This window comes from Triticum aestivum, chromosome 4D (genome assembly GCF_018294505.1).
Source record: "Triticum aestivum cultivar Chinese Spring chromosome 4D, IWGSC CS RefSeq v2.1, whole genome shotgun sequence".
NCBI classification, from domain to species: domain Eukaryota; kingdom Viridiplantae; phylum Streptophyta; class Magnoliopsida; order Poales; family Poaceae; genus Triticum; species Triticum aestivum.
The window spans coordinates 169006261-169017302 of record NC_057805.1 but is presented as its reverse complement, the minus strand read 5'-3'; positions in this window follow the sequence as shown (position 1 = coordinate 169017302).

Here is an 11042-nt window from a genome sequence, read left to right as displayed (position 1 = left end):
AAGTACCCTCTCGGAACCACGAGCCTTCTTGAGAGAAGCTCCGGTTTGCAAGAAGCTTACACCAAAGCTTGTCCCAATTTGGCCAAAAAAATTACCGCAGCATGTTGGTGCCATGTAATGACACCATGCCAAGTTTCATGATTTTCAAACGTGTTTTGGATTTACAGGAATTAAAAAACCAAGTTTCTCAATCTTTCCGGCCGAGCCACGATGCCTAGATGTTTGAATTTCATTCCTGTTTCTTGCATGGGACGTAGAAATTCACCGAAGGACACACATGCGATTTTTCAACCAACTGTGGTGCACTGGAGCATGTGCTTGTAATTCAAATTTGAATTATGCACACTAAATGCCTAGAAACTCAATTAATGTATAAAAAAGGCCAAACGAACCCGGAATAATTCCAAAATTTAGCACAATACTTCTATTTGGTCTAATCTGCCTGTGTAAAAAAATTAAGGCGGGAGAAGGAAGTGTACGTATGTCGTTTCGCACACGGAGGTGACAAGTTCCCTCTCGGAACCACGATCCTTCTTGAGGGAAGCTTCGGTTTGCAAGAAGCTTACACCAAAGCTTGTCCCAATTCGGCTAAAAAGTTTACCGGAGCATGTTGGTGCCATGTCTTGACACCATGCCAAGTTTCATGATTTTCAGGCGTGTTTTGGATTTACAGGAATTAAAAAACCAAGTTTCTCAATCTTTCAGGCTGAGCCACCACGCCCAGACGTTTGAATTTCATTCCCATTTCTTGCATGGGACCTAGAAATTCACTAATACGTCTCCAATGTATCTATAATTTTTGATTGCTTCATGCCATATTATATTCTGTTTTCGATGTTTAATGGGATTTATTGTACACTTTTATATTATTTTTGGGACTAACCTATTAACCGGAGGCCCGGCCCAGAATTGTTGTTTTTTTGCCTATTTCAGTGTTTCGCAGAAAAAGAATATCAAACGGAGTCCAAACGGAATGAAACCTTCGGGAACGTGATTTTCGGAACGAACATGATCCAGAGGACTTGGACCCTACGTCAAGAAAGCTACCAGGAGGGCACGAGGTAGGGCAGCGCGCCTACCCCCCAGGTACGCCCTCCACCCTCGTGGGGCGCACGTTGCTCCACCGACGTACTTCTTCTTCCTATATATACCTATGTACCCCCAAACCAACAGAAGCATCCACGAAAACCTAATTCCACCGCCGCAACCTTCTGTACCGGTGAGATCCGATCTTGGGGCCTTTTCCGGCGTCCTGCCGGAGGGGACATTGATCACGGAGGGCTTCTACATCAACACCATAGCCCCTCCGATGATGTGTGAGTAGTTTACCTCAGACCTTCAGGTCCGTAGTTATTAGCTAGATGGCTTCTTCTCTCTCTTTGGATCTCAATACAAAGTTCTCCACGATTCTCGTGGAGATCTATTCGATGTAATCTTCTTTTGCGGTGTGTTTGTTGAGACCGATGAATTGTGGGTTTATGATCAAGTTTATCTATGAACAATATTTGAATCTCCTCTGAATTCTTTTATGTATGATTGGTTATCTTTGCAAGTCTCTTCGAATTATCAGCTTGGTTTGGCCTACTAGATTGATCTTTCTTGCAATGGGAGAAGTTCTTAGCTTTGGGTTCAATCTTGCGGTGTCCTTTCCCAGTGACAGTAGGGGCAGCAAGGAACGTATTGTATTGTTGCCATCGAGGATAACAAGATGGGGTTTATATCATATTGCATGAGTTTATCCCTCTACATCATGTCATCTTACTTAAAGCGTTACTCTATTCTTTTGAACTTAATACTTTAGATGCATGCTGCATAGCGGCCGATGTGTGGAGTAATAGTAGTAGATGCAGGCAGGAGTTGGTCTACTTGTCGCGGACGTGATGCCTATATACATGATCATACCTAGATATTCTCATAACTATGCTCAATTCTATCAATTGCTCAACAGTAATTTGTTCACCCACCGTAATACTTATGCTCTCGAGAGAAGCCACTAGTGAAACCTATGGCCCCCGGGTCTATTTTCCATCATATTAATCTTCCAACACTTAGCTATTTTTATTGCCTTTTATTTTACTTTGCATCTTTATCATAAAAATACCAAAAATATTATCTTATCATATCTATCAGATCTCACTGTCGTAAGTGACCATTGAGGGATTGACAACCCCTTTATCGCATTGGTTGCGAGGTTCTTGTTTGTTTGTGTAGGTGCGGGGGATTCGTGCGTGGTCTCCTACTGGATTGATACCTTGGTTCTCAAAAACTGAGGGAGATACTTACGCTACTTTACTTTATCACCCTTTCCTGTTGAAGGGAAAACCAATGCAGTGCTCAAGAGGTAGCCAGAAGGATTTCTGGCGCCGTTGCCGGGGAGATCTATGCCAAGTCAAGTCAAGTAAAGACATACCAAGTACCCATCACAAACTCATCTCCCTCGCATTACATTATTTGCCATTTGCCTCTCGTTTTCCTCTCCCCCACTTCACCATTGCCGTTTTATTTGCCCTCTCTTTTCCGTTCGCCTCTTTTTCGCTTGCTTGTCGTTATGGCTAGTCCTCTATCTTCTCCGTTGTCTCCCGAGAATGAAGTTCTTAATTTTAAGCAAAGGGAGGGAGAAAATCTAAAAGACGCTTGGTATAGAATTTGCAATGCTCAAAATAAATCTACCAGGAAGCAATCTACTTCCGTTCTTCTTCGCAATTTTTATGTAGGCATTACTCCTTGGTACAGATATAATCTTTATACCATTACCGGAGGGAATTTGTTGGGTAGCCCTACTTTTGATTCTTATAATGCTATGATAGATTTGTTTGGCTCACCACCTCTTTTGGTTAATGGAACTATGTTAACTTTGGAGCATGTAATGCAAAGACTTGAAATTATCAAAAATAAAGTTGCTACCGTAGAGTTAATTGACAATTTGGATAAAAAGATCCACAACCAAATTACCCAATATGGATCTAAAGTAGGAGTCAGTTTGAAAAATATTAAGGAGAAGGAACCCATAGTTAATGAAAGATTAAATCATGATTCCACTAGAATCGATAAACTTGAGGGTATCATTACCAACTTGGGAACCGCCTTTTCTTCCGTAAAGAATACTCCAAGTCCTCCTACTAAAATTCCTAAGCTTATGTATGTTCCTAAAAATAAGGGTGAATCCTCTAATAAGGAAACTGCGGATCTCAAATCAATAAGTGTTCATCCCAATCTCTTTGCTATCATTAAGGAACCATTTGCTGCAAATGATTTTTTCGATTTTGTGCCTAGAAGTTTGATAATTAATAGAAAGAAAGAAACTCCTAAGGGTGATAGGTGTCTTATTAAATAATTGCCTACCAAAGATGGCAACACCTAGATCTATCCTTGCTTTTATGCCTAGCTAGGGGCGTTAAACGATAGCGCTTGTTGGGAGGCAACCCAATTTTATTTTTATTTTTTTGCTTTTTGCTTCTGTTTAGGAATAAATATTTGATCTAGACTCTGGTTAGATTTTTTTATGTTTTAATTAGTGTTTGTGCCAAGTTAAACCTATAGGATCTTCTTGGATGATAGTTATTTGATCTTGCTGAAAATTCCAGAAACTTTCTGTTCACGAAAACAATTGTTAAAAATCACCAGAATGTGATAAAATATTGATTCCAATTTCTTCTGCTCAATAAACAAATTTTTAGGTCGTCCTATTTTGGCTGAATTTTGTGAGTTCCAGAAGTTTGTGTTAGTTCCAGATTACTACAGGCTGTTCTGTTTTTGACAGATTCTGTTTTTCGTGTGTTGTTTGCTTATTTTGATGAATCTATGGCTAGTAAAATAGTTTATAAACCATAGAGAAGTTGGAATACAGTAATTTTAACACCAATATAAATAAAAAATGAGTTCATTACAGTACCTTGAAGTGGTGTTTTGTTTTCTTTCGCTAACGGAGCTCACGAGATTTTCTGTTAAGTTTTGTGTTGTGAAGTTTTCAAGTTTTGGGTAAAAGATTTGATGGATTATGGAACAAGGAGTGGCAAGAGCCTAAGCTTGGGGATGCCCATGGCACCCCAAGATAATCTAAGGACACCAAAAAGCCAAAGCTTGGGGATGTCCCGGAAGGCATCCCCTCTTTCGACTACTTCCATCGGTAACTTTACTTGGAGCTATATTTTTATTCACCACATGATAAGTGTTTTGCTTGGAGCGTCTTGTATTATTTGAGTTTTCATTTTTTAGTTTACCACAATCATCTTTGCTGTACACACCTTTTGAGAGAGACACACATGATTCGGAATTTGTTAGAATACTCTATGTGCTTCACTTATATCTTTTGAGCTATATAGTTTTTGCTCTAGTGCTTCACTTATATCTTTTAGAGCACGGTGGTGGATTTGTTTTATAGAAACTATTTTTCTCTCATGCTTCACTTATATTATTTTTAGAGTCCTACAAAACAGCGTGGTAATTTGCTTTAATTATGATAGGCATTCAAGATTAGTAAAAAAATTCTTATGAGTGTGTTGAATACTATGAGAAGTTTGATGCTTGATAGTTGTTTTGAGATATAAAGATGGTGATATTAGAGTCATGCTAGTTGAGTAGTTGTTGATTTGAGAAATACTTGTGTTAAAGTTTGTGATTCCCGTAGCATGCACGTATGGTGAACCGTTATGTGATGAAGTCGGAGCATGATTTATTTATTGATTGTCTTCCTTATGAGTGGCGGTCGGGGACGAGCGATGGTATTTTCCTACCAATCTATCCCCTACACTACAAAAAAAATACACTTCCGTGATGATACGTGTTTGTCACAGTAGGTCGTGTTTTTTGTCATGCATGTACATCCATGACAAATTTATGACAGAATCAAGATAGTCATACCTGTGCTGTCGTAGAAGTGTTCCATGACATTACCAAAATTATCATCACGGAGGTGTCCACTTCCATGACGATAAATCGCGCGTCACAGAAGTGCTTTCGTCAAGGGTGACCGACATGTGGCATCCACCGTAACGGAACGCTGTTAAGCTATCGGGTCGGGTTTTGGATCCGATAACCCGTTAACAGCCCCGACCAATGGGGATTTTCCACATGTAAAATCAGCATTGGCTAGAGGAAACACGTGTCGGCTCATCGTTGGGACAGATGTCATCCACTCACTAGACAGAAGGCACCTATGATACGTCGACACGTGCACGGCCCAACAGTGGCCCATTCCTGTGAAAAGGCCCGCACGTTTGACTTGGTCAAAAGCTGGCGGGCCGGCCCATGGAAAGCCTGTTAACGGCCTGTTCGCATATAGCCCATTTACAGCCCGCTAACCCAAGGGCCGTTACGCCCTATCCGAGTTAGGCCCAGTAGCGTCATCTGGGCCATCCAATATGATTCTAGCCTGTTTTCACTTCTGGCCCATGTATAGCCCATGACGTCTTTCGGCCCATATGAGGCCCTTTGTAACTCTTGGCCCATTAGCGGCCCGTGTTGAAACTGGCCCGTAATGAATAGTGTATTACTTTACACCCGTTAAGGGCACGTGGTGAAACTGGCCCGTAATGAACAGTGTATCACTTTATACCCATTAACGGCCCGTTATTCCGTTGGGCCGTTTCCAGCCCAAGTTAACTTTCGGCCTTCTGAGGGCCCATTTATTCTTGGGCTCATTTGCAGCATTTGGTTACTTACGGCCCGTTACTGTCATTTTCTGCTTGTGGGCCAAATTCAGCCCGTCGTTACAGCCGGCCCGTTTGTGGACCGTTAGTCTGTTGGGCCATTTTCATAGCATCACCAAATACGGCCTATTAACGATGGCCCGTTATGGTCGGTCCATGAACGGACGATTCCAACTCTAGCCCGTTTATGGCCATAATGCGGTCTGTTTGGCCCATGTTTGTCCAATCGATCATACGACACGTATAAGGCCCATTAATGATACGGCCCGCAGAAGGCCCATTGTTTCTACGGCCCGTAGAAGGCCCATTGTTTCTACGGCCCGTAGAAGGCCCATTGTTTCTACGGCCTGTAGAAGGCCCACTGTTTCTACGGCCAGTAGGAGGCCCAGTGAATATTAACCCATGGTTATTCTGGCCTAGTTTTAAAAAAATAGGTTATTGCAGCCACTAGCTAACCGCGGAAAAAGAACTGCAATGACTACAAGCAAACAAATAAACAAGACAACAAGGAAATAGATAAGCAAGCAACTAACACTAGGCTATCACGGCTATTACACATATTACATCCACTGGGCATCAAAGTTCGCCACCAGTGCAAATATAGGGAACAAAGCAGCATATCATATACACGGGTTGTCAAAGTTGGCGACCAGCGCAAATAAACGCCGCAGCAAAACAAATCCAGAACTGAAACCACTTCAGAAGATCTCAAGAAACAATATCCTGGGTACCCATAATGCTGGCAAGATGCTTAGCAAGCTTATTAACTTTCTCTTGTTTGGCGCTTAAATCCTCCAGCGCTTGCTGTGGCACCAGAAAATATGCATCTGAATTCTGCAGGGACTTCCTCAGTCCTTCAGCTTCTTGTCGCAGCACATCTGATCGATGTCTTTCAACTTGAAGTTCAGACTCAAGAAGACGAACTGATTCAGGCAGCGAGTTCGAAGAGCTTGTGCCAGTAGTAGTGGCTAGTAACTCGAACACTACATCAAGACAGGACTTTTGGGTTCCCTCACTGTCGTCAAGATAGTTTTTATCATCTTTCTTGGACACCAACAGGGATGTCTCACTATCTTGAACCTTATCTGCATTACTTCCTTTACCATTGAATAACGCGGTACTGTTCTCCAATATTTTGTCCGCATTCTAAAAGAGAAACAAGCAGACACATCACATGTTTACCATGTTGTATATGGAACTCATTTTGGTAAATGAGTTCAGTAGTACAGTGGACAGGATAACAGCATGAAACAAACATATATCTATGTACCATGGTCACTTTATGGTCTATATCATTTTAGTTTTTGTTGCCAAATCAAGATAGATACACAGTTCAAATAATATTTGTTCAAGACAAAGCAGAATAGACAGAATATAAGTGTGGGTAACTATAGAGCAATAACAACACTTGTAATGTGCATGACATGAGAACATAACTGTTTATTCAATTGAAACTGAAATCAACATAGAGCAGGTTACAACAGCAAACCAGTTAAAGAAACAGGTTTAAAACATACCTGTTGCGCCATTGGAGTTTCAATTCCATCCTTCAAATTTGAAAATAGTTGGTATGAGTAAATACAGTAATGCAAGAGCAAAGGAGTATGAACCATAGCTACAAAACCTGACCTAAGAACAAATCTTCTTCTCCTTTAAGCGTTGAGTTGGGATTCGTAGTGGTGGTCCTCGTGCTTTGGGCACTGCAGTTCCCTTACTAACTGCTCGTGTTTGGGTGCTCTGTGGTGGAGACGGTGCTATGTCAACTGGAACTAGGTTACTATCTGCCGGGGTTGGGGTTAGAAGGGGTGTAGCTGGTTCTCTGTCCAACTGGGTAGGGGTACAATCTGCGAGAGTCTGGGTTATGTGTGGTGGATCTGGTCCTTGGGCAAGTACAACCGTGGTTCTATCTGCATCAATTGGTAGCACTATCCTTTCTGAAGACCGTGTTGTTACTCCCTTAGATACTGCCATCACGCTCTCCAATTCAAATGGCTGATAAACAAGAAAAGTAATTGAAAGTATAGACATTGTATGATAGACAGGTGCAATGGATAGTGGGGAATAAAGGAGGGCATGAAATAATTCATATTTATGTTGTCTAACCAAACAGGATAGCATGACACAATTTCACATATATGATGGCTAACTAAACAGGATAGCATGACACAATTTCACATTATGATGGCTAACTAAAAAAGATGGAAAGACATAGTTCAAAATATGAGACTATGTAAACAGGATGACATGACATAACTATATAATGTGTTTATTAAATAGGTTGGCATGCCATAATTCACATACATTCACGGATAGAATGCCATAATTCAAAATATGATGACTGTAAACACTAAACAGGATGAGATGATATAACTATATGATGTCTTTATTAAATGGGTTGCCATGCCATAATTCAGATAGATGATGTGTATGTACTATGTAAACATGATTGCATGATATAATTAAAATATATGATTTATATAGTAAGCAAGTAAGCAGATGGCAATCCATATATGATGTAAAAACTAAGCAATGCAAGACAACATTCATGACATGGGTAATATAACCCTGCCAAGTTTGAGCATAGACCTCAGGGGGGAAATAGGACTAGTCATCAGTCTCTGAATCCTCCTCTGAGGAGCTCTCTGTAACCAGCAAGATGTCGGCTTCAGCAGGTAGCATTGTCTGCTCTGAATACCTTGTTTTCACTCCAGATACTTCCATCACCGCTTCATATGGTTGATGCACAGGAAGAGTAGTTGAATATACAAATGTTGTCGACAAATGGAACACGTAAAACAAAAATGATAGCATGATATAATTCACATACATGATGATTGGCTAAACAGCATGCCATTGCATAATTCACATATATAATGCCTTTGCAACAAGATAGCATTGTATAATTCACATATATAATGTCTTGCAACAAGATGGCAATGCATAATTCACATATATGGTAATTAGACACTGAACAGGTGGCATTCACACAAAGCATGTCTAAACTAATCAAATGACATAGCAATGCGAGACACCATACGCACGATATGAGCAACATAACCCTACCAAGTTAGAGCATACAGCTCAGGGGGGGGGGGAATAGGACTGGTCATCTGTCTCTGAATCCTCCTCCGAGGAGCTATCTGTAACCAGCGAGATATGCGCTTCGTCAGATAGCATAGTCTACTCTGAAGACCTTGTTTTCACTCCAGAATTTGCCATCACCGTATCAAATGGCTGATGCACACGAAGAGCAGTTGAATGTACTAACATTGTTGACAAATGTAATATGTAAAGAAAAAAAGGATGGCCTGATATAATTTACATATAAGATGACTGGCTAAGCAGGATGGCATTGCAAAATTCACATATATGATGCCTGGCTAAACAAGATGGCGTTGCATAATTCACATAAACGATGAATAAACTAAACAGATGGCATTCGCACAAAGGATGTCTAAACTAAGCAGATGACATATTTGATGTATAAAGTAAGCAATGCAAGACACCATGTGCATGATATAACCAACATCAGCATGCCATGTTAGAGCGAAGACCTTAGGGGGTAAATAGGAGTTGTCTTTTCCTTCTGAATCCCCCTCAGAACAGATATCTTCCTCTCGATTACAATCCGAAATGCGTGGAGGGGGGCTGCCTTTGCGCCTACCGTGGAGCGACGTCTGCATGAAATTTTATTGCCATGCGAGGCTCGTCTCTTTTGCTCTACATGTTCAATTCCATTGTTTACAATAACTGTCATGCATAGGAATAAAACATAGTGAGATTATGTAAGGAGTGCATGCAGAAATCCAGAGTGATGGTAGCAACCTGTGGATAGACCCAAAACCAATAATAGCAGGCAGATAATGGCTTCAGTTAAAAATAAAAATCATGGCTTCTTTATTGTTTGTTTCCCACCCAACATGAAACTCATAGTAGACACCGGATTTTAACCAGATAGTAGATAGATACTATTGATAGCGGCCCCGATATGTACCCCCCAACCATTTAAAAACTCAAGTTTGGCCATTAGTTTGGAGCTGACTCAGAGTCTAATCGGTGAACAGGACGATAAAGTAGCATGTAATATTAAGCGATGCATAACGTAAGCAGACACGAAAGAGTGCGACCTCTCTTGCGGACCCGTGTAGTCCTTGAGGTAATCTGCTCGGTTGATGATGGTAATGTAGTTTTCATGGCTGTCAGTGGCGGGGAAGAAGATCTGAGGCGGCGAAAGACAGTCTGGAGGCCGGATCCCTGCTGTGCTGGACCCTTCTGTCGTTGGAGCAGCTGAGCTGGGGTGGACGACGGCGCAGCAGGAGCGGGACAAACCACGCAAGGTTTTCTTTGACAACTATCTGTAAGAGAAGTAATTCTGTAAGGGCTCGTTTGAATTGGAGGATTCCAACAATGCAGGGATAGGAAATAGACAGGAATAGGATAGGAATGCATGTGCAAAACAGAGAATTTAAAAACACAGGATTTCTGCCAATCTGGCTGTTTGATTCACAACAATTGGAAGATCAGAGGATGCAAAGAAGCATCGTGAGATTAAGTCAAACCACAAGAAAATGTACGGTTATAATGCTATTATGCTACTATCTCTTAGTCTTGTGCTTCATGAATAGGAATTTGAAAAGGAGGACAAGTGAAAATTAAAATTCCTAAGTTTTTTTGTTTCAATGAGACACTAAAGGAACAAATCCGTGTGCTCAGTGGACAATATATATAACATGTAGAGTAAAAAAGAGATGCAACAAGTGTACAACCTCTTTGGCGAAGCCATGTCGATCTCAGCGTGATTGGGTTGGCCGGTGAGGATGCTCCGGCTGACTTTGCTGTCGGAGGAGGGGAACAAGATCTTAGGCGTCTGGAGATGGAGCCCGAGGTACTGCTCCGCTGTGATGGAGGGTTTCGTCGTTGGAGCAGCTCCGGTGAGTTGTACGATGCCGAGGCTGAAGCAGGACAAGAGAGACAACGAACAACGTTAACCTGAGTGGAATTCTAATAGCATCTCCAATACATGACGTAAAATACATAACCACAAAGTGCTAGATGTATAATACATCAGCCGCTCATCTCTGAACTTAACTGTCGAAACTGAACTTAACTGTCGAAACTGAATTTTGCTGTCGAAACTGAATTTTGCGGTCGAAACTGAACGCACTAGCAAGGTGAGGCTACACATCGGTCGACTGACTTTTTCATCTCTGGTCAGTCAATTTTGCAGCCGTTGGATACGAAATCAAGGGCCTGCAGTTCATCTTCAACCTCCACCCCCTGAGCCGCCAGCCACCAACGGCCAAACAGCAGCCCCCGCCGCCCGCGGCCTGCGGTGCACCGCCCCGCCCACCCCGAAAACACTCCCCACCGCCGGTCCGCCGCCGCCCCGGCCAT